Raw genomic sequence first — 20,109 nt, 5'->3', positions numbered from 1 at the left:
GTCTTGATGTCAGCTTCAGCTCTCAAAGCCGCTTCGGTCAAGGTGAAGTTCGATGGTGTTGACGTGGAAGACGTAGCACTTGCTCTGTTCAACCACGTTGGCCCAAAGAACGTTACCGTTTTCCAAATAATCTCCAAGAATGAAGCCCAGATCACCTTCAGAAATGAAGCCAGCTACCAGAGAGCCGTTGACAGTGGAATCGTCGTTGGAGACAAGCCACTGGATGTTATCAGCATAGTCGACCCTATATCGTATATCAACGTGAAAGATGCCCCGAGCTGGTGGGAGTTGGCCATCTTCAAAAAGGCGCTTAGAACATGCTGCGAAGTACTCACGGAAACTTGGGAGACATACCAGAACGGAGTTTTGAAAGACGTCCGAACCGGAACTCGGCGACTGCAAGTGAAAATTAAGGGTCCAATCCCGAACCTGATGATGATCAATGGGCATCGTATCCAAATTACCTACCGTGGCGTCCAAAGAATGTGCTTTTTCTGCCACAAAGACACTCATCAGGTTCGGGATTGTCCGAAAAAGAAGTCAAGAGCCCGTCAAACTCCAGAGTCAGCGACAGACCCAAACCCGCTACTTGTAAATCCAGAGCATGGAAGAAACTCACCATCGCCTCAAGTTGAAAAGGAAACCACCAGTGCCACCACCCGAGAAGACCTACAAGAATACTTACCACACTTACCTGAAATACTTACCGAACCAAACGACTCCAGAACCTCCAACGAAAGCTTTTACTTGGCAACACCTTCTCCAAAGACCGTAGATCCTCCAGCCACAATCTGTTCCTTCGCCGACGCTTTGAAATCACCGCCACATCACGAAATCTCTGAAACTGAACATGCAACTGAAAACGATACCATTAAACCCGACAACAGGAAAACAATAACCAGCTCCGCAACCAATGCCAAGTACGACCCGTCAACCTGGGAGTATGGACATACGCCCGACCTCCAACAGTTAACTAAATCCGAACTTCAAATTCTTTACGACACCATCCGATCCAGACCTCCCATACTCAACGTTTCATTAAAAAAGCATGCAGAACAACTCCTCGTTAACATTAGTGAAACTCTTTTAAACCAGCAAAAGCGACGACGCAGTACTACTCCCCAAAAAGAAATGAAAAAGGGAAAAAATATGTTTTAAATTTAAATATTAATTTTTAGCATAGTTTTATTCTTGTTTTTATATACAAAAGAACCCTTTTATTTTTTAACGATTGTTCGCGTTAATTTATTTAATTTTAACCCGCGAACAAAATAACAAACGACGACAATGTAAAAATGTAAACTTTTACTGAAAATTAATAAACTAATTCAGTATCTGTTCTTATCAGCTTAATATCTGATACGGGTCCCATCGGGGCCCAAGATATTAAACTTATTTTTGGACGGCGGCGGAGAGGTCGGAGCTTGCTCCACCTCCGCCACGGGTTGGCCTGGTATTGCAGTTCTTCCAGGATCGGCCCACCTCGCTCAATGAATCTAAAATCAAACACCATATATATATATATATATATATATATATATATATATATTCCTGACGTCATAAGAGGGAAAGTCGTCATTGGCTAGTAGATCATTTTGAAGATTCGGACGGATTTGTTTTGTAATTTTTTACCTTAACTGTCGTACGTTACCAACGGTATGTTTTTTTTAAGTCACTTTCGTTACTAACAGGAGACATGATTAGGAGTTCACAGCCGGCCGCTTTTCGACATTCGCATTGGCAACACGTCTTCCCCTTTAAAAAAATTAACCCCTCCCAAACCATGGTAACTCCGTTCTCGAAACGGACACCATATAAGTTATTTACATCGAGTTACCTAGCGAGGATTGCGGTACTATCGCTGTAGAAATAGGGGACTGTTAAAAGCGGGATGGTTTGGAAAAAACGAGTTTTTGTGTTGCTGATGCCGGGGCGCGTACTACGCGGCAACCACGGTCAATTCGTAGTGCCATATCTCATGACACTTCTCTACAGCTGTTCTGGTAAGCGTGCAGGAGGAAACTCCGTATGATCAAGATCTTACTTTTTCTAATTATCGATTAAGCACGGTTCCATGTTGCCACTTATTTAAAAAAAGACCCAGAGAAAACCGAAGATAAATTATCGCCTTGGCGAACTAGTTAGAAACAGCGTAAAAGAAAATATTTAAAAATAAACAAATTTTATTAGAAAGACTCAAATACCCCGTTAATGAAAAAAAAGAGGGTGAGAGGAAGAGATCAGCCACCGGCACGCCGTGTTCCCTGGTGGTCTCCCTCCCTCCCAAGAAATGACCCCACTCGACGCGGCTTACCGTCGTTGATGGGTCGAGAACCAATGTATTCTGCGTGATATTACCGTTGACGGCTGAAAACGCTCGATGGCCGTCGATCTTTTTGTTTGAAATCAAGAAGTTACCTTCTTTGGTCAGACGTGATGGTTATACACGCTGTCATCTCCAACCACGAGCAATCTGCTTAAACATAATTATGAAATTTGTGAATGCTCAATCTCACTCTTTTTCTTTTTCAACCACCAAAGCCCCCTTTGCCGGTTATCGCTTCTCGGCCTTTTGGCTAAGATCAAAGTGTAGTATCTGTTCTTATCAGCTTAATATCTGATACGGGTCCCATCGGGGCCCAAGATATTAAACTTATTTTTGGACGGCGGCGGAGAGGTCGGAGCTTGCTCCACCTCCGCCACGGGTTGGCCTGGTATTGCAGTTCTTCCAGGATCGGCCCACCTCGCTCAATGAATCTAAAATCAAACACCATATATATATATATATATATATATATATATATTCCTGACGTCATAAGAGGGAAAGTCGTCATTGGCTAGTAGATCATTTTGAAGATTCGGACGGATTTGTTTTGTAATTTTTTACCTTAACTGTCGTACGTTACCAACGGTATGTTTTTTTTAAGTCACTTTCGTTACTAACAGGAGACATGATTAGGAGTTCACAGCCGGCCGCTTTTCGACATTCGCATTGGCAACACGTCTTCCCCTTTAAAAAAATTAACCCCTCCCAAACCATGGTAACTCCGTTCTCGAAACGGACACCATATAAGTTATTTACATCGAGTTACCTAGCGAGGATTGCGGTACTATCGCTGTAGAAATAGGGGACTGTTAAAAGCGGGATGGTTTGGAAAAAACGAGTTTTTGTGTTGCTGATGCCGGGGCGCGTACTACGCGGCAACCACGGTCAATTCGTAGTGCCATATCTCATGACACTTCTCTACAGCTGTTCTGGTAAGCGTGCAGGAGGAAACTCCGTATGATCAAGATCTTACTTTTTCTAATTATCGATTAAGCACGGTTCCATGTTGCCACTTATTTAAAAAAAGACCCAGAGAAAACCGAAGATAAATTATCGCCTTGGCGAACTAGTTAGAAACAGCGTAAAAGAAAATATTTAAAAATAAACAAATTTTATTAGAAAGACTCAAATACCCCGTTAATGAAAAAAAAGAGGGTGAGAGGAAGAGATCAGCCACCGGCACGCCGTGTTCCCTGGTGGTCTCCCTCCCTCCCAAGAAATGACCCCACTCGACGCGGCTTACCGTCGTTGATGGGTCGAGAACCAATGTATTCTGCGTGATATTACCGTTGACGGCTGAAAACGCTCGATGGCCGTCGATCTTTTTGTTTGAAATCAAGAAGTTACCTTCTTTGGTCAGACGTGATGGTTATACACGCTGTCATCTCCAACCACGAGCAATCTGCTTAAACATAATTATGAAATTTGTGAATGCTCAATCTCACTCTTTTTCTTTTTCAACCACCAAAGCCCCCTTTGCCGGTTATCGCTTCTCGGCCTTTTGGCTAAGATCAAAGTGTAGTATCTGTTCTTATCAGCTTAATATCTGATACGGGTCCCATCGGGGCCCAAGATATTAAACTTATTTTTGGACGGCGGCGGAGAGGTCGGAGCTTGCTCCACCTCCGCCACGGGTTGGCCTGGTATTGCAGTTCTTCCAGGATCGGCCCACCTCGCTCAATGAATCTAAAATCAAACACCATATATATATATATATATATATATATATATATTCCTGACGTCATAAGAGGGAAAGTCGTCATTGGCTAGTAGATCATTTTGAAGATTCGGACGGATTTGTTTTGTAATTTTTTACCTTAACTGTCGTACGTTACCAACGGTATGTTTTTTTTAAGTCACTTTCGTTACTAACAGGAGACATGATTAGGAGTTCACAGCCGGCCGCTTTTCGACATTCGCATTGGCAACACGTCTTCCCCTTTAAAAAAATTAACCCCTCCCAAACCATGGTAACTCCGTTCTCGAAACGGACACCATATAAGTTATTTACATCGAGTTACCTAGCGAGGATTGCGGTACTATCGCTGTAGAAATAGGGGACTGTTAAAAGCGGGATGGTTTGGAAAAAACGAGTTTTTGTGTTGCTGATGCCGGGGCGCGTACTACGCGGCAACCACGGTCAATTCGTAGTGCCATATCTCATGACACTTCTCTACAGCTGTTCTGGTAAGCGTGCAGGAGGAAACTCCGTATGATCAAGATCTTACTTTTTCTAATTATCGATTAAGCACGGTTCCATGTTGCCACTTATTTAAAAAAAGACCCAGAGAAAACCGAAGATAAATTATCGCCTTGGCGAACTAGTTAGAAACAGCGTAAAAGAAAATATTTAAAAATAAACAAATTTTATTAGAAAGACTCAAATACCCCGTTAATGAAAAAAAAGAGGGTGAGAGGAAGAGATCAGCCACCGGCACGCCGTGTTCCCTGGTGGTCTCCCTCCCTCCCAAGAAATGACCCCACTCGACGCGGCTTACCGTCGTTGATGGGTCGAGAACCAATGTATTCTGCGTGATATTACCGTTGACGGCTGAAAACGCTCGATGGCCGTCGATCTTTTTGTTTGAAATCAAGAAGTTACCTTCTTTGGTCAGACGTGATGGTTATACACGCTGTCATCTCCAACCACGAGCAATCTGCTTAAACATAATTATGAAATTTGTGAATGCTCAATCTCACTCTTTTTCTTTTTCAACCACCAAAGCCCCCTTTGCCGGTTATCGCTTCTCGGCCTTTTGGCTAAGATCAAAGTGTAGTATCTGTTTCCAGCTATTTCGCTAAAATCTTGGCCGAAAGGCGGTCAAGCGAGTATTCCAGCTATCCAGCTAGCTCCTGTAATGCTGACTTACCTGCCGGTACCCTGACGTCTCCGTTCCTGTTCCGGCTCTTGAAGTTGCCGCTGCTGTTTCCGGTTCCGTTGCTGTTCCTGATTCCGCTGCTGTTCCTGATCCTGGTGCCGCTGCTACTTACCTGTCGCTGCTGTTCCGGGTCTCCACGCTGTATCCTGACTTGGCTGTCTCTTGCCATTGCTTCCTGACGCTGTTCCTTCCTGGGACTGACATTAACCCGACGACCTCTCCGTAGCCATCATGGCTGCAGAGGTAAAAAAGAGAACCGCTCGACTGGATGTCGATTCTGGCTTCATTGACGTTGCTCGGGCTTTCCTCGAAAAACTCGGACCCGAGTCTATCGAAACGTTGCAACCTGTGGGTAAAGAGGCATTCCTACTTACCTTCACAACTCTGGCTTTCCTGCAGCAAGCGGTCTCCTATGGAGAAATATTAATCGGGAACAAATCATGTAAAGTTACCAGTGTTGAAGATGACGGCATCTGGCTGACGATCAAAAACTTACCATCATGGATTCAATGGGACGCCATTTTGACGAACCTAAGACAATACGGCGAAATAAAAGCTCACCGCCTGGACGAATACAAGGAGCTTAAAGGAATTAAAAATGGGGACCGTTCAGTAAAAATAAAAATGGCCAAAACAATACCTAATGTGCTTTATTTCGGGCGAAGTAGAGCACTTGTATACTATTCAGGAGTGGCAAAGAAATGCTTCTTTTGCGACCAGGAGGGGCACGTTGCCTCTACCTGTGAGGCAAAGAAGACCAAGGTGACGGACCAGTCGCAAAAGGCCACAGGAGTGCAGGGACACCCACTCACTACCCAAGACGAAGACCAAGAGAGAGAAGAACCCATAACAGAACCGGCAACACCACTAAAGACACCACCCAGCGAACACCAAGAACCACTGCCCCAAGAACATATCAAAGGACTTTATGTCAGCCCAGAAAAACTAAAAGCAATCAGCAACTACTCGCAGGCCCAACTTCGGGGATTTCTGAAATATATCCAGACCACGGACGAAATAAACGATATACGGAGGCAGATGTTTATCACGCTCATCAACAAAGAACAGGAGAAATTCTCAAAACGACGAATGCCCAACTCTCCGGAAAAAGCAACAAAGAAAGGGAAGACACAAAATGAAGAACAAACATATGCTAGCGCCACCGGAAGCACACCTGATAAAGACTTGTATGCAGCATACGTAACTTATTGAACTCTCTTATTTTTCATAAAAGGCAAAATTTAATTTCAAAAGCGTGCTAAATTCCATTTTTATTCATTTATATTCATTTACTTTTGTGTACTTTTATCTGGTTTTAACTCTATGTTATCCCTGAAAAAAAATTTTTTTTAAGAAAATAATGATACTCACCTTGTTATATAAAAAACCATTTATACTTACCTTGACGTTTGAAGAAAAAAACCAAAACCTAAAAAACGAAAAATGAAACTAATTTTATCTTGTTCGCGCTAATTTAATGTAATTAAACGCGAACATTTGTAAATTTGTAAATTTGACTGAAAATTAATAAAATATTTCAGTATCTGTTCTTATCAGCTTAATATCTGATACGGGTCCCATCGGGGCCCAAGATATTAAACTTATTTTTGGACGGCGGCGGAGAGGTCGGAGCTTGCTCCACCTCCGCCACGGGTTGGCCTGGTATTGCAGTTCTTCCAGGATCGGCCCACCTCGCTCAATGAATCTAAAATCAAACACCATATATATATATATATATATATATATATATATTCCTGACGTCATAAGAGGGAAAGTCGTCATTGGCTAGTAGATCATTTTGAAGATTCGGACGGATTTGTTTTGTAATTTTTTACCTTAACTGTCGTACGTTACCAACGGTATGTTTTTTTTAAGTCACTTTCGTTACTAACAGGAGACATGATTAGGAGTTCACAGCCGGCCGCTTTTCGACATTCGCATTGGCAACACGTCTTCCCCTTTAAAAAAATTAACCCCTCCCAAACCATGGTAACTCCGTTCTCGAAACGGACACCATATAAGTTATTTACATCGAGTTACCTAGCGAGGATTGCGGTACTATCGCTGTAGAAATAGGGGACTGTTAAAAGCGGGATGGTTTGGAAAAAACGAGTTTTTGTGTTGCTGATGCCGGGGCGCGTACTACGCGGCAACCACGGTCAATTCGTAGTGCCATATCTCATGACACTTCTCTACAGCTGTTCTGGTAAGCGTGCAGGAGGAAACTCCGTATGATCAAGATCTTACTTTTTCTAATTATCGATTAAGCACGGTTCCATGTTGCCACTTATTTAAAAAAAGACCCAGAGAAAACCGAAGATAAATTATCGCCTTGGCGAACTAGTTAGAAACAGCGTAAAAGAAAATATTTAAAAATAAACAAATTTTATTAGAAAGACTCAAATACCCCGTTAATGAAAAAAAAGAGGGTGAGAGGAAGAGATCAGCCACCGGCACGCCGTGTTCCCTGGTGGTCTCCCTCCCTCCCAAGAAATGACCCCACTCGACGCGGCTTACCGTCGTTGATGGGTCGAGAACCAATGTATTCTGCGTGATATTACCGTTGACGGCTGAAAACGCTCGATGGCCGTCGATCTTTTTGTTTGAAATCAAGAAGTTACCTTCTTTGGTCAGACGTGATGGTTATACACGCTGTCATCTCCAACCACGAGCAATCTGCTTAAACATAATTATGAAATTTGTGAATGCTCAATCTCACTCTTTTTCTTTTTCAACCACCAAAGCCCCCTTTGCCGGTTATCGCTTCTCGGCCTTTTGGCTAAGATCAAAGTGTAGTATCTGTTTATTATTTAAATTTGTGCTCACCGCGATCTTGGTCAGGAGACGAGAAGTGTTTGTTGGCGGCCTTTCCTCTGGTTGCCCGGCTACCTGCCTGCCTGCCCTGGGGGCGTTCCACCACGTTCCTGTTGCGTTCCGTTACGTTCCTGCTGCGTTCGCTTGGCCATCACCAGCGAAGTTCAAAGTTCCTCCGTTCCTGGGCGAGGGCCCACCTCGACGATGGCGTCGTCAACCCTCCGCCGCTCCACTTGCCGGGTCACCCTTAAAGAAGGCATCCAGTATATGGACCTTGCAAAAGCTTTATTTATGCAAGTGTCACCAGCGTCCGTCCACGCCATTCAACCCTTGGGTAAAAACATTTTCCAAGTAACTTTTAAAAGTGAAGATTTCTTTCAAAAAGCTATGGACAAAGGCCTCATCCACATGAGTGGAGAGGACTACGAGTTCATCCCTGTAGATGGTTTAACCAGATGGATAGTTGTCCGGGATGTCCCAGTTTGGGTCGACCGGGCAGCATTTCTAACGGCGTTTAAACCCTATGGTGACATCCTGAAATACGTTGAGGAAGAATTTCCTGACCTTCCTGGCATCAAGACGGGAAGTCGGAAAATCCAAATCAAGATGGCGGCTCAAAATGCCGTTCCCAACATCTTGAAAGTCGGAGAAGGCCACAGAGCCAGAGTCTTCTACCCTGGAGTAGAATTCCTTTGCTTTAAATGCAAGAAAAAAGGCCACAAGTTCAACGACTGCCCAGAGCGAAAACAGAAAGAAACCGTCCCTACACCAGAACCCTTGATCAAAGAAATTCGGTCAAAGTCCAGCACTGAAGGTGACGCAGTCATCGAGACTCCATCACCGAGTAACCCGGAAGAAACGTCTCAAGATGTAGCTAATTCAGCTGCTACGAGTGTCAACAACGATACCGCTTCGGCAGTATCTGTGACCAACGCCATCGCCGGCGACCACGACGACATCGTGATGGAGCTCAACAAGCCTCCAAAAGAAATCGACCACTGCGACAACGACCTAACCGTATCTACCCCAATGAAATTTTCAGAAAAGGTTAGAACAACAACGCCAACATCAGGAAATCCAGCCGTAGCCAGCCCCAACAAACGACACAGTAGCCGATCCCCGCATCTGAAAGAAAGGACAAAAAAAGTAAAATAAACGACAAAAACGCATACTTACCGGTCACAGAACTCTTTCCTAACTTTTTATGACATTCACACCCTGTACTACCTTTTTAAAATTTGGTTCCTTTAACGTTAACGGTTTTCGTGACCATCAAAAACAAATTGATGTCGCCTCAATTTTTTATTCGAATAATTTTGATTTTTTACTTATACAAGAAACCCACTTATTACAGTCTGACGACTGGCGCCGTTTTAATCGTAATTTTTTTAATTATAAAACAGTTTTTAGCGAGGGGTCGGAACGGTCGAGAGGCACAGCAATCTTAATAAACAAGCGTCATGAAAAAAATATTAAAAGCGTCCGTCTAGACGCCGTGGGGCGTCTAGTCTCCATCGACGTCACTGTCGGAAGTATTCGTCTTCGACTGATATCAGTTTATGCACCCAACGTCTCTTCAGAGCGCAAACTCTTTTTCACTCAACTGTACCAATACCTCGAGGGGCCTTACGATCATTTAATCCTAGGTGGAGATTTTAACTGTATCCTGAATCCTGACCTAGATAAAGAAGGGGGAATACCTACTAAAGACCTCAGCGCCGATGAACTACAAAAAATAATAACGGATTTATACCTTATAGACGCTTACCGAGAACTTCATCCGCAACGTAGAGAGTTCACTTGGAAATCGTCAGCTGTACAAAGCCGCCTAGACCGAATATACTTACCTCAGAGCCCAGATATCAAACTCCTGACTTGCGACACCGTGTCCTTTGGAGGTGGCAATTATGCTATCTCAGACCACAAGTTGCTTTGCCTGAAAATATCAATAACAACGACTATTCAACGGGGACGCGGCATCTGGCGGCTGAACGATTCTCTTCTTCAGCCGGACAATCCAGAGGACGACTCCATAGAGAGAACAATCAATCAATTAGCCGGAGAGGTGAACAGCTTTGACGCCTGGGATATCTTCAAAACCAGAGTTCGAGAAGTATTCCAAGCCGAAGGGAAGAGGCGTGCGTCCAATTCAAGAAAAGAATCCGCCATCCTGCGATGGGCCCTAGAAAAAATAAAAAAATCAGAAATAAAAAATAAACATACCTGTTCCATGGAAGAAGAAGTCCAAACACTCCAGCTGGCGGAATACCAGAGGAGATATATGTCGGCCACTACAAGGCTCTCAGCAAATCAAATAACTGGAGAAGAAACGTTCTCTGGGGAATTTTACCGGCAGTACAAAGCCAATAGGTCCCATTCAGAAATTACCACCGTTAAACTAAAAGACAACGTTTTTTCTGACCAGGCCAAAATAATATCAACTTTCACCGACTTTTACAGAACACTATTCCAACGGGAGACCCAAGACGATCCAGAACCTTTTTTCTCGCCAAAGATACCAGCAATCACCAAAGACCAACAATCCACTCTTGACGGTGAAATATCCTTGACTGAAACAACCGAAGCCCTTCGGTCTATGAAGTCCGGAAAGGCACCTGGTCTCGACGGCCTAACAGCGGCTTTTTATAAGAAGTACTGGAAGTTCATCGGGCCAGTACTGACGAAAGTACTTAACGAATCCATCTCAGAAGGTAAACTTCCCAAATCTATGACTCGGGGCGTTATAACGCTAATTTGCAAAGACGAATCTCGTAAAGAGGAAATGGACGTATGGCGGCCAATCACCCTCCTTGACATCGACAGACGAATCCTCGCTAAAATTTTTGAAAAAAGAGCAGCGTCCGTCACGGCGAGTCTCATTGGGCCACAGCAAACCTGCGGTGTCCGTGGAAGAAATTCGGCCCACAATCTTATACTCCTAAGAGATACGATTACGGCCATCGACGAGAAGCAGGTCAGTGCGTATCTGCTATCATTGGACTTTAATAAAGCCTTTGACAGATTAAATCATACATTTATATTTAAAACGCTCGAGAGGTTCGGATTTGGCCTGGGCTTCATCAACGCCATCAAAATCATCTACCAAGAAAACACCAGTACACTCTTAATTAATGGAGCTCTCTCAGAAAATATCCCTATAGAGAAGGGAGTACGACAGGGGTGCCCTCTGTCGCCACTCCTGTTTTGCCTGGCCGTAGAAACTTTGTTAGTTGCCATAGCAACGGAAAGCGACATCCAAGGCGTAGCTGCGCCAGGATCGAACGCACAAGATACGCTTAAATATATCGCCCACGCCGATGACATAAACGCCATAGTAGCCGACGTCGAGTCCATCCATGAAACCATGAAGGTCGTAGCCAAGTACTGTTCCTTTTCGGGCAGTAAAATTAACCATCAGAAATCTAGGATTCTGCAACTGGGCAAATTAGTGGCTCATGCAGGACGTCCTCTACCGATACCACTGACCACGGATCCAGTGAAAATCCTAGGCATCTACTTTGGTAAAACAGGCCCGCATAAATCTAACCAATTGCATTTTACACAGAAATTCATCAGCTCACTACAACTGTGGCGTAATCGCCAAATTTCCTTCATTGGTAAAGCCCAGCTGATCAAACAAGTCGCCATTCCAAAACTTGAATACGCCCTTCCAATAGTACAATTCGATAAGAAAACAATAACCAGACTGACCAAACTTATTTTTGACTTCATTTGGAATAGCAAACAAGAAACCATATCACGCTCTACAATGGTACTACCAATTTTATCCGGGGGAATTGGCTACAACAAGAAAGATCTTAAACTGCATCAACAACGAAACTCATCCTGGTCGGGACAGCATAATATATAACTTATCTACAAGCAGCAAGACAGTCCTTGAAATTCCCTGGCAACATAGCAAACCGCACGCACCAGAAGTCCATGACCAATATCGCCACTTCAAATCATCCATCCTGAAAATAAAGAAAAAATTAAAAAGTAACCAAACCATACTTACCCTTACTAACGAAGAAATCCGTCTGTTCCTCCAGCCATTCACAGTTCCTCGAATCGTTGGTCTTCGACCACAAACCAAGTGGGCTCTGACCTTCCGAAGAATTGGATCCAAATCCATTGAAGGCTCACGCCGCGACCTATGTTTCAAATTAATCCACGAAGGTCTTCCGACAAGGGACGTACTCTACGACAGGAAGATGTCTACGACCAGCAAATGCCCGAGATGTCCAGAAAGAGAAACAACCGTCCATTTATTCTACTACTGCGAGACAAGCAAACTAATCTGGAACCATATCCGTCTCTTCTTTAAAGTTAGGTTTGTTCCCTGGTCCACAGTCATCTACCACACGTCACTTCCGGTTCCCCTAAACTGCCTTTACGCTTGCTCCATCATATTCTCCGAAGCCAAATTTCAACTCTGGAAGTCCCGAAATTCCTTAGTGTTTGAAAAACGAAAAGACAGCGCCGACGTCATATTACGCCGCATCCGATTTAATATTCTACGAAGAGCACAACTCGACCACGTTCGCCTTAAGGAACAGGAATTTAAACGTCACTGGTGCGATGATACTTACCCAATAGTCGACACTGCCTCTCGATTGCTTCGTCTCCTCTTTTAACAAATATTTTTAAACATATGCTCCACTTTTTGATTTAAATTTTATTGGCTTTTAACTCTACGTATAGCTATTGTACATATTTTTTGAGGTTTTTTGGAAAAGAATCAATCCGGCGTTCTTCTTTTGGTTCGCGTTAAATTAAGTAAAAATAACACGCGACCAAAAGTAAATGTGAATTTGTAAATATGTAACCATTAACGAATCTTTTAATAAACTATTAAAAGTATCTGTTCTTATCAGCTTAATATCTGATACGGGTCCCATCGGGGCCCAAGATATTAAACTTATTTTTGGACGGCGGCGGAGAGGTCGGAGCTTGCTCCACCTCCGCCACGGGTTGGCCTGGTATTGCAGTTCTTCCAGGATCGGCCCACCTCGCTCAATGAATCTAAAATCAAACACCATATATATATATATATATATATATATATATATATTCCTGACGTCATAAGAGGGAAAGTCGTCATTGGCTAGTAGATCATTTTGAAGATTCGGACGGATTTGTTTTGTAATTTTTTACCTTAACTGTCGTACGTTACCAACGGTATGTTTTTTTTAAGTCACTTTCGTTACTAACAGGAGACATGATTAGGAGTTCACAGCCGGCCGCTTTTCGACATTCGCATTGGCAACACGTCTTCCCCTTTAAAAAAATTAACCCCTCCCAAACCATGGTAACTCCGTTCTCGAAACGGACACCATATAAGTTATTTACATCGAGTTACCTAGCGAGGATTGCGGTACTATCGCTGTAGAAATAGGGGACTGTTAAAAGCGGGATGGTTTGGAAAAAACGAGTTTTTGTGTTGCTGATGCCGGGGCGCGTACTACGCGGCAACCACGGTCAATTCGTAGTGCCATATCTCATGACACTTCTCTACAGCTGTTCTGGTAAGCGTGCAGGAGGAAACTCCGTATGATCAAGATCTTACTTTTTCTAATTATCGATTAAGCACGGTTCCATGTTGCCACTTATTTAAAAAAAGACCCAGAGAAAACCGAAGATAAATTATCGCCTTGGCGAACTAGTTAGAAACAGCGTAAAAGAAAATATTTAAAAATAAACAAATTTTATTAGAAAGACTCAAATACCCCGTTAATGAAAAAAAAGAGGGTGAGAGGAAGAGATCAGCCACCGGCACGCCGTGTTCCCTGGTGGTCTCCCTCCCTCCCAAGAAATGACCCCACTCGACGCGGCTTACCGTCGTTGATGGGTCGAGAACCAATGTATTCTGCGTGATATTACCGTTGACGGCTGAAAACGCTCGATGGCCGTCGATCTTTTTGTTTGAAATCAAGAAGTTACCTTCTTTGGTCAGACGTGATGGTTATACACGCTGTCATCTCCAACCACGAGCAATCTGCTTAAACATAATTATGAAATTTGTGAATGCTCAATCTCACTCTTTTTCTTTTTCAACCACCAAAGCCCCCTTTGCCGGTTATCGCTTCTCGGCCTTTTGGCTAAGATCAAAGTGTAGTATCTGTTTCCAATAGAACTATACAGAGATCTTAGTCGGGGGCGAGAAGTGTATATACGCCTTTAAGGCGAGTTTACCCACTTCGCTGCCTTACCTGCTCGTTCCTGTGTCCTGGCTCCGGTTCCTGTCGCCGTATCCTGTTTCCGGTTCCTGCCGCTGTATCCTGATTCCGGTTCCTGCCGCTGTACTGTTCCAGTTTTTCCGCCACCTTGGATCCACTTTTTGAGGGATCGCCGTCAGGCGATTCCGGAAGTCGTCCGGTGATCTCGACGTCAAAGCCCGTCACCATGTCTTCTACGTCGACGAAAATCGACAAAGTAGCTCCTGCTCCGGTTCCAGTTACTGCTTGCAAGGCTGCTACAGCCCGAATTAATTTTGATGGCGTCAGTGTGGACGATTTGGCGTTAGCTCTTTTTGACCACGTCGGCCCGAAGAATATTATCGTATTCCAAATGATTGCGAAATCGGAAGTACAAATCACCTTCCGAGACCAAACCAGCTACCAAAAAGCTGTGGACTGTGGAATCGTCGTCGGTGAGAAGCCGCTTGATATTATTGGAGTAGCCGATCCTGTTACCTACCTGACAGTGAAAGACGCTCCCAGCTGGTGGGATTTGGAGACCTTCAAGAAGGCCTTCAGATCATGTTGTGACGTTCTCTCCCAGACATGGGAAACTTATCAGAAAGGGGTCCTCAAAGACCTTCGCACGGGAACAAGACGTCTTCAAGTCAAAGTCAGGGGACCAATCCCGAACCTGATGATCATCAATGGGCACCGTATCCAAGTTACTTACCGGGGCGTCCAGAAAATGTGCTTCTTCTGCCACAAGGATACCCATCAGGTTCGGGATTGCCCGAAAAAGAAAAACAAGGCTCGATCATCTCCAGATACCGCCACTCACGGGAACCCGTTCTCTAACGAACCAGAGAACGTTAGGAGCGGAACGCCGATTCCAGTCGAGGATGTTGCAGACGCCAGCACCCACGACGAAATGATGGATGAAACCTCACCATCACGAAAACAGAAAGGACTAACCCTCCCACCTAGAGACTTCCATGATTCGAAAGAGAGTTGGTCGCTTACAACGCCGGAGCCATCCCCAGAGAAACCTGAGTCCTCCACCAGAGTCCTAGGATACGCCGGTGCTGTGAAGTCACCCCAGAAGGAAGCCCAGTGCACGCAAGAACCTGTTCTAAAGAAACTTGAGGAAGTACCAATTAACGAACGTCATTGGAACTTCGGGACCCTATCGAAAGACGAACTAGAGGATTTCTGTCGTAAAGTCAGCGAATTAAATAACACGGACCCTAAGGTCCTGGCGTGGTGCGAAAAAGCATTGGGGAAGGCAAAAAATCAACTCCATCTGCGTTCCAAACGACGGCATAGTCCTAGTGAAAAAGATCCCAAGAAAGGGAAAAAATAGGTCTTACGCTAATTGTGTAATTATGTTTTTAATTATATCTTTTTCGTAATTGACTCTTAAACTGAAAAGTCGGTTTTATCAAATCATTTATTGTGATTAGGTTTTAATGATTTCAATTTTAGTTTTATTTTTTAAATGTTTAAATGTTTACAATAATATAGCTTAAATGTAACATACGTACCTCGAAATAACTCTGGAAAAAAGCGATAAAATTAATTATGGTTAAATAATTTTAAAAACTAAACCATTTCTTTAAGTTTAAAAAGTTTAAAAAATAAGAAAAATATATAAGTATACTTAAATGTAATACTCACCTTCGTACGTGCCTCGGAACCAGATTACCCTGAAAAGAAAATGTTAAAGTTAAAAATGTTGAACAGTATGCCTAAAAAACCAAAAAGAAAAATACTTACCTTGACCAATATTTACCTAGTACCCATAGAACTAGTTATATTTTTTTTTGACATAATGATCGTTTGATACGCCAGCACTCCATGAAATTGTTAAATTGTTTAAAGCAATGTTCGCGCTAAATTAAATGCTTAATAACGCGGACATTTGTAAATATGACCAGAATTTTAAATAAACAAATTCAGTATCTGTTCTTATCAGCTTAATATCTGATACGGGTCCCATCGGGGCCCAAGATATTAAACTTATTTTTGGACGGCGGCGGAGAGGTCGGAGCTTGCTCCACCTCCGCCACGGGTTGGCCTGGTATTGCAGTTCTTCCAGGATCGGCCCACCTCGCTCAATGAATCTAAAATCAAACACCATATATATATATATATATATATATATATATATATTCCTGACGTCATAAGAGGGAAAGTCGTCATTGGCTAGTAGATCATTTTGAAGATTCGGACGGATTTGTTTTGTAATTTTTTACCTTAACTGTCGTACGTTACCAACGGTATGTTTTTTTTAAGTCACTTTCGTTACTAACAGGAGACATGATTAGGAGTTCACAGCCGGCCGCTTTTCGACATTCGCATTGGCAACACGTCTTCCCCTTTAAAAAAATTAACCCCTCCCAAACCATGGTAACTCCGTTCTCGAAACGGACACCATATAAGTTATTTACATCGAGTTACCTAGCGAGGATTGCGGTACTATCGCTGTAGAAATAGGGGACTGTTAAAAGCGGGATGGTTTGGAAAAAACGAGTTTTTGTGTTGCTGATGCCGGGGCGCGTACTACGCGGCAACCACGGTCAATTCGTAGTGCCATATCTCATGACACTTCTCTACAGCTGTTCTGGTAAGCGTGCAGGAGGAAACTCCGTATGATCAAGATCTTACTTTTTCTAATTATCGATTAAGCACGGTTCCATGTTGCCACTTATTTAAAAAAAGACCCAGAGAAAACCGAAGATAAATTATCGCCTTGGCGAACTAGTTAGAAACAGCGTAAAAGAAAATATTTAAAAATAAACAAATTTTATTAGAAAGACTCAAATACCCCGTTAATGAAAAAAAAGAGGGTGAGAGGAAGAGATCAGCCACCGGCACGCCGTGTTCCCTGGTGGTCTCCCTCCCTCCCAAGAAATGACCCCACTCGACGCGGCTTACCGTCGTTGATGGGTCGAGAACCAATGTATTCTGCGTGATATTACCGTTGACGGCTGAAAACGCTCGATGGCCGTCGATCTTTTTGTTTGAAATCAAGAAGTTACCTTCTTTGGTCAGACGTGATGGTTATACACGCTGTCATCTCCAACCACGAGCAATCTGCTTAAACATAATTATGAAATTTGTGAATGCTCAATCTCACTCTTTTTCTTTTTCAACCACCAAAGCCCCCTTTGCCGGTTATCGCTTCTCGGCCTTTTGGCTAAGATCAAAGTGTAGTATCTGTTCTTATCAGCTTAATATCTGATACGGGTCCCATCGGGGCCCAAGATATTAAACTTATTTTTGGACGGCGGCGGAGAGGTCGGAGCTTGCTCCACCTCCGCCACGGGTTGGCCTGGTATTGCAGTTCTTCCAGGATCGGCCCACCTCGCTCAATGAATCTAAAATCAAACACCATATATATATATATATATATATATATATATATTCCTGACGTCATAAGAGGGAAAGTCGTCATTGGCTAGTAGATCATTTTGAAGATTCGGACGGATTTGTTTTGTAATTTTTTACCTTAACTGTCGTACGTTACCAACGGTATGTTTTTTTTAAGTCACTTTCGTTACTAACAGGAGACATGATTAGGAGTTCACAGCCGGCCGCTTTTCGACATTCGCATTGGCAACACGTCTTCCCCTTTAAAAAAATTAACCCCTCCCAAACCATGGTAACTCCGTTCTCGAAACGGACACCATATAAGTTATTTACATCGAGTTACCTAGCGAGGATTGCGGTACTATCGCTGTAGAAATAGGGGACTGTTAAAAGCGGGATGGTTTGGAAAAAACGAGTTTTTGTGTTGCTGATGCCGGGGCGCGTACTACGCGGCAACCACGGTCAATTCGTAGTGCCATATCTCATGACACTTCTCTACAGCTGTTCTGGTAAGCGTGCAGGAGGAAACTCCGTATGATCAAGATCTTACTTTTTCTAATTATCGATTAAGCACGGTTCCATGTTGCCACTTATTTAAAAAAAGACCCAGAGAAAACCGAAGATAAATTATCGCCTTGGCGAACTAGTTAGAAACAGCGTAAAAGAAAATATTTAAAAATAAACAAATTTTATTAGAAAGACTCAAATACCCCGTTAATGAAAAAAAAGAGGGTGAGAGGAAGAGATCAGCCACCGGCACGCCGTGTTCCCTGGTGGTCTCCCTCCCTCCCAAGAAATGACCCCACTCGACGCGGCTTACCGTCGTTGATGGGTCGAGAACCAATGTATTCTGCGTGATATTACCGTTGACGGCTGAAAACGCTCGATGGCCGTCGATCTTTTTGTTTGAAATCAAGAAGTTACCTTCTTTGGTCAGACGTGATGGTTATACACGCTGTCATCTCCAACCACGAGCAATCTGCTTAAACATAATTATGAAATTTGTGAATGCTCAATCTCACTCTTTTTCTTTTTCAACCACCAAAGCCCCCTTTGCCGGTTATCGCTTCTCGGCCTTTTGGCTAAGATCAAAGTGTAGTATCGCTTCTCGGCCTTTTGGCTAAGATCAAAGTGTAGTATCTGTTTTCAATAGTTCTATACCGAGATCTTAGTCGGGGGGCGAGAAGTGTTTTTACGCCTTTAGGCGAGTTTGCCTGCTCTCTGCCACGCTGAAGCGTCAGAAGTTGCCGTTCCTGCTGCGTGTCCAGTACCAGTTCCAGTTGCTGTTCCTGCCTTCCAGTTACCGTCTGCCTCTCCTCAGCAGTTCCTGAGTTCCGGTCTCCGCTTCGGCGGTCGCCACCAACGTTGCCATGCCTGCCGTGCAGTCGCTGCCGACCAGTTCGCAATCCTCAAAGAAAGCCACTGCTCGTATCAAATTCGATGGTGTCCCTGTGGAAGATTTGGCTCTTGGCCTTTTCGACCACATTGGCCCCAAGTGTATTACGGTCTTCCAAATGATCGGGAAGGCGGAAGTCCAAGTCACGTTCAAAGACTTTATCTGCTACCAGAAAGCGGTAGATACCGGAATAATCATCGGCGAGAAACACCTCAACATCGTGGGCGTTGCCGATCCGGTGACTCAAGTCACAGTAAAAAATGCGCCTAGCTGGTGGGATCTCTCGTTCCTTAAAGCCAATCTTAAAAGCTATTGTGAAGTGATATCCGAGACGTGGGAGACCTTCCAACAAGGCCCTCTGAAGGATGTCCGAAACGGTAACCGCCGTCTTGAAGTCCGAATCAAGAGTCCAATCCCGAACCTGATGACCATCAGTGGACACCGAATCCAACTCGTTTATCAAGGCGTCCAACGCATGTGTTTTTACTGCCGCAAAGACAGTCATCAGGTTCGGGATTGCCCCAAGAAAAAGAACAAGGCTCATCAGACCACTCGGAACGCAAACTTCCAAGACCTGATTCCGCCAGCCAAAGAGTCCGAAAGTATACCCGCAGACGTTGGAGCTGACGCTAACACGGATGCTACTGACAACCAGGAAGTAATGGATGACGGATCAACGGGACCAGTCGACGATGACTGGCACTTAGCGTCAACAGAGTCCTCTCCCAAGACAAACGAAACCTCAGCCAAGGTCAAGCACTACTCCGACGTGGTCAAATCCCCACCACAACAAGCCGTACAACCTATACAGGAATTTTCCGAAGATATCAAGTTTTTTAATCGCGAGTGGAATTTCGATACTCTCTCCTTAGAAGAACTAGAGGATTTCTGTCGTCGGGCCAAGGATTTGAAAGAAGCCCCTCCGGAAATGTTGGCCTGGGTTGATGAGGCACTAGGGAAGGCTCAAGCCAGGCTCCAGTGCCGATTTAAAAGACGACAGAGTACCACCGGTTCCAATGATCCCAAGAGGGGGAAAAAATAGGACGGTGGACATGGTGTAAATAAATTCTTAATTTTACACTTTTAAAGTTTAATTTCGTTTTTATCGAAATCATTTTCGTAGTTGATTTTAAAGATCATTTC

The 20,109-nt window shown here is 43.8% G+C and overlaps 5 non-coding genes and 6 pseudogenes across 5 annotated transcripts; all 11 read left to right on the top strand.

Moving 5' to 3' along the window:
* Window positions 1-1,299: 1,299 nt before the first annotated feature.
* On the top strand, window positions 1,300-1,487 carry LOC149931354 (U2 spliceosomal RNA). Its single transcript, XR_016476514.1, has one exon. It is a non-coding gene; the product is annotated as a U2 spliceosomal RNA (small nuclear RNA).
* A 1,069-nt stretch (window positions 1,488-2,556) lies between these two features.
* LOC149931353 (U2 spliceosomal RNA) lies at window positions 2,557-2,748 on the top strand. Its single transcript, XR_016476239.1, has one exon. It is a non-coding gene; the product is annotated as a U2 spliceosomal RNA (small nuclear RNA).
* A 1,063-nt stretch (window positions 2,749-3,811) lies between these two features.
* On the top strand, window positions 3,812-4,003 carry LOC149931352 (U2 spliceosomal RNA). Its single transcript, XR_016476238.1, has one exon. It is a non-coding gene; the product is annotated as a U2 spliceosomal RNA (small nuclear RNA).
* Window positions 4,004-5,066: 1,063 nt separating this feature from the next.
* On the top strand, window positions 5,067-5,197 carry LOC149931351 (U2 spliceosomal RNA; annotated as a pseudogene).
* Window positions 5,198-6,712: 1,515 nt separating this feature from the next.
* On the top strand, window positions 6,713-6,901 carry LOC149931350 (U2 spliceosomal RNA). Its single transcript, XR_016476566.1, has one exon. It is a non-coding gene; the product is annotated as a U2 spliceosomal RNA (small nuclear RNA).
* Window positions 6,902-7,964: 1,063 nt separating this feature from the next.
* Window positions 7,965-8,036, top strand: LOC149931349 (U2 spliceosomal RNA; annotated as a pseudogene).
* Window positions 8,037-12,857: 4,821 nt separating this feature from the next.
* On the top strand, window positions 12,858-13,035 carry LOC149931348 (U2 spliceosomal RNA; annotated as a pseudogene).
* A 1,065-nt stretch (window positions 13,036-14,100) lies between these two features.
* On the top strand, window positions 14,101-14,236 carry LOC149931347 (U2 spliceosomal RNA; annotated as a pseudogene).
* A 1,897-nt stretch (window positions 14,237-16,133) lies between these two features.
* On the top strand, window positions 16,134-16,312 carry LOC149931346 (U2 spliceosomal RNA; annotated as a pseudogene).
* A 1,065-nt stretch (window positions 16,313-17,377) lies between these two features.
* On the top strand, window positions 17,378-17,569 carry LOC149931345 (U2 spliceosomal RNA). The gene has a single exon (XR_016476237.1). It is a non-coding gene; the product is annotated as a U2 spliceosomal RNA (small nuclear RNA).
* A 1,101-nt stretch (window positions 17,570-18,670) lies between these two features.
* LOC149931344 (U2 spliceosomal RNA) lies at window positions 18,671-18,846 on the top strand (annotated as a pseudogene).
* The last annotated feature ends 1,263 nt before the right edge of the window (window positions 18,847-20,109 follow it).

This window comes from Leiobunum rupestre, chromosome 9, assembly GCF_980474605.1.
Source record: "Leiobunum rupestre chromosome 9, qqLeiRupe1.1.hap1, whole genome shotgun sequence".
Classification (NCBI taxonomy): domain Eukaryota; kingdom Metazoa; phylum Arthropoda; class Arachnida; order Opiliones; family Sclerosomatidae; genus Leiobunum; species Leiobunum rupestre.
Note: the sequence above shows the minus strand (reverse complement) of the source record. Positions and strands in the feature narration are given on the sequence as shown.